This window comes from Podarcis erhardii (assembly GCF_964252035.2).
Source record: "Podarcis erhardii genome assembly, chromosome: 13".
In the NCBI taxonomy this organism is placed as follows: domain Eukaryota; kingdom Metazoa; phylum Chordata; class Lepidosauria; order Squamata; family Lacertidae; genus Podarcis; species Podarcis erhardii.
The window spans coordinates 7,855,820-7,859,448 of NC_138502.1; the positions used below are offsets into that span (position 1 = coordinate 7,855,820).

Below are 3,629 nucleotides of genomic sequence, written 5' to 3' on the forward strand. Positions count from 1 at the left end.
TTTATTGATTTCATAAAATTTATACAATTTTATTGATTGTAAAACATCTCAAAAAAGATTTTTTTTAATGAAAAATGCTATGATGAGTGAAGACAGGTGGCTTAATACTTTTTTCTTACTATTTGATCCCTGCTGTTCAGTTCAGGCCTCATCACCATGATGTAGCCATAGGGTAAAAGATACAACCCAGTAACCCAGCACTGGAGGCCAAGATGGAGAAGATCTCCACAGCCACCATAATCGGAAACAAGGGAAACCAAACTGAAAGATTCATATTTCCCTAACACAAATCTCTCTCTCTCTCGCTCTCTCTCTCCTCCTCCTCCTCCTCCTCTCTCTCTCTGTGTGTGTGTGTGTGTTTGTTTGTGTGTGTGTGTGTGTGTGTGCGCGCGCGCATGTGTGTTATAGAGAGAGAGACTTGGTAAGTTCTTTAATATTGGGCTTTATGAACATTTGTAGGGGAACGTTTTCAGCAGCAAAGTATCACTGAGTAAAGGTGAACATCAGAGCTGAAGAAGACCTGAACTTATAGTCATGAGTCTCTCCCTTCCAGCGCCACTGTGTTCTACGCCACAAAAGTATATGCCTGAGTCTTGAATCTGAGCACCAGAGAGATGCAGGCGACTTTTCTTTCCCTTCTCCAAGTACTCTGCTGTGAAGCGTCCTTTGGTTTCATTCTTTTCTTGGGATGCTATATACAAGAGGAGGGTCGGTGCTCTTCCAGGCTGCTGACGGTACCAAAAATGGGTGCGATATTCATTGGGGTTGCTGCAGGTGATGGCAAACAGTCCCCCTTCCTGGATGTTCTGTGATACGGGACTCTGGGTCACTTGGGAATCAGAGCCGCAGACTGCAGGATATTGAAGAAGGTATTAAAAGCATGCTAAAGGTTTGCCTTAATGTACACAGTCAGTATTCATTCAGCAATTGGTAGAAGGAAGTCAAGAAATACTGTCAAAACTGCAGTACATGAATTAAAGCACTATCTGCACAGGGTATAAATGTAGGGAATGGAGGGATAAAGTGAAACACAATATTCCTCCCTCTGTCCATGTCCATTCCTCACTTTTTAAAAAACGTGTATTTAAATCACTGCAGACAAACTGAAATTTTCATACAAACACTCAGCCACCCTCCCAGATCCATGTTCTTAAAATATGAGCAGTGCACAAGGAGTTCTGTTCTCTCTCAGGAAGGAAGGGGAGACAATGAGCATAAGAAAGGACAACAGCAACAGTCACGATAAGCTGGCTGAATCCCTGAACCAAAGCCTCCTACACTGCAGGCTTCATATTTAATTATTTCCCACTTTGCTTATTTATGTATCTGTTTCCTAAGCTAAGATTTCCTTACCAATGGTCCACTGATATAGGACGAGTAGTCCAAAGAGATGCCTCCACCAAGTTAGCCAAGTTATTGAAGCCATCCTGGAGTCCACGGGCATCTCCCTCCAATTCAATAATGCAGACAAGCACCAAAGTTTGCTCCTTCCCGAGCTCAGTGACTTCTGCAGCCCTTAGTGGTTATCATACCAGAGTCAGAGAAACCTCAGCCAGTAAATGGCTGCTTTCTTCTAAGAATGGAAGTACCTTTACTGCCATCTAGTGGTGGGAGGCTGCATAACTTATTTTGGAAGGTTCTCCAAATAGCCCAAACCCAATAGGAATGCCTTATACATTGCCAAACCGTAGGTCCAACTGTCTTGGAGTTATCAGCACTCCCTGGCACCAGCCTCTCCTGGGATTTAGATAGGAGTCTTTTCCTAGCCGTACCTGGAGCTGCAACATTCTGCATACAAGGCAGATGCTCTGCCTCTGAGCTACTGATCTTCCCCTGGAGGTCTCACTTTGTTGATTAAACAGTTATTCTTTTTACCCAGAAAACCAAAGAAACTTTGTGTGTGTAAAGTTGTTTTATGGGAGAAACTCCCCTTCACACGTTGTACCTACTAAAATCTTAATCATTAAACAGCTTTCAAGGTGAATTGTGTCTGTAGAGTATAAGTGTAACTAATTTTATAGGATTTTTTCCTGCTGATTTCCCAACAGGCACTAGGTTCTGTATTTATTGATTTCATAAAAATTATACTATTTTATTGATTGTCAAAAAATATATATCTCAAAGCGGTTTAAGAAGAAAAGCTATTGTGAGTGAAAACACATTGCTTATTCCTTTCTTAAATCTTTCTTCGTATTAATTGATCCCTGCTGTTCAGTTCAGGCCTTAGCACAATGATGTAACATTTCGGGGAAAAGATACAACCCAGTAACCCAGCACTGGAGGCCAAGATGGAGAAGATCTCCACAGCCACCATGTGTTTCCCTCTTGTGCTCAGGTAGGTGGGAACAAAAGAGACCCAAACACTGCAAAACGCTAACATACTGAAGGTGATGAACTGGGCTTCATTAAAACTGTCAGGTAACTTGCGGGCCAGGAAGGCCACAATGAAGCTGGTGAGGGCCAAGAAGCCCATGTAGCCTAAGACACAATAGAACATGGTGGCTGACCCAACGTTACATTGCACAATGCTTTCTTCAGCTACTGAATACATGTCTAGATCAGGGAAGGGGGGAGACGTTGTCAGCCACAGAGTACAGATAACAACTTGAATGAGGGAAGCTGAAAGGACAATGGAAAGAGCCAGTCTCTTTCCCACCCATTTCTTCATCTTAGATCCTGGCTTTGTGGCTATGAATGCAAGAGAAACAATAATGGTCTTTGCCAACACACAAGAAACAGCAACAGAGAAGATGATGCCAAAAGCAGGTTGTTGGAGAAGGCAAGTCACTTTCCCAGGTTGGCCGAGAAAAAGCAAAGAGGAGAGGAAGCAGAGCAGGAGGGAGACCAGGAGAGTGTAGGTGAGCTCTCGGTTGTTGGCTATGACTATGGGGGTATCTTTGTGCTGGATAAAAATAGCCAACACCAAAGCAGTAATCAAAGAACATAAGACACTAAGAGAGGCTAAAGTGATCCCTAAAGGTTCTTCATAGGACAAAAAATGTATAACTTTGGGGATGCATCCATTTCTCTGCTTGTTTGGATATTGATCTTCTGGGCAATTGAAACATGTGTCGATATCTGAGAAACAAAAAGAAAAGCTTAGTTAGAAATTCAGTTTTGATTCATTTGACCACCCCATTGAATGAACCATGTATTGCGACAAATTATACATTATGGCTGTTCCACCACAGCAGGACTGGCTGCCGAGGCACATTTGTGGCACATTTGCCATGAGAGACAGCACACCAACCAGCAGTGAACATACTGTAGCATTGAAAAGTGGCATGAGATGTGGAGGTCTGCTTTGGGGTTCTACATAAGGAGGAAACCTTTTGGTTTGGTGCAGAGCCCCTTTAAGGCTTGTTCATTTGTGCAGGGGTCTCTCTCTGCTCACTTTCGCTTGCAGCCTGCCAGTTGCTATCTTTTGAAGAGGCGCATTCTAACCTACAAGGGCTTCCACTCCTTTGCTGGGTCTTTTGGTTTTTCTCACTCCCACAGTCACAGTTGGGTTTATACCTGAGGACCCTTGTTTCCTCTGGTGAAGCAGCAATTAAACTTCTAACACAATTGCAAAGCAATGCCGGGTCAGCCAGGGGTTCAAATTCAATAGAAGACCAGAGATTGTAGGA

The 3,629-nt window shown here is 43.2% G+C and overlaps 1 long non-coding RNA gene across 1 annotated transcript; it reads right to left on the reverse strand.

Moving 5' to 3' along the window:
- Positions 1-426: 426 nt before the first annotated feature.
- Positions 427-1,569, reverse strand: LOC309327813. Its single transcript, XR_014150658.1, has 2 exons — positions 1,354-1,569; positions 427-850 (listed from the first exon to the last, which is right to left on the reverse strand). It is a non-coding gene; the product is annotated as an uncharacterized lncRNA (long non-coding RNA).
- Positions 1,570-3,629: the final 2,060 nt, after the last annotated feature.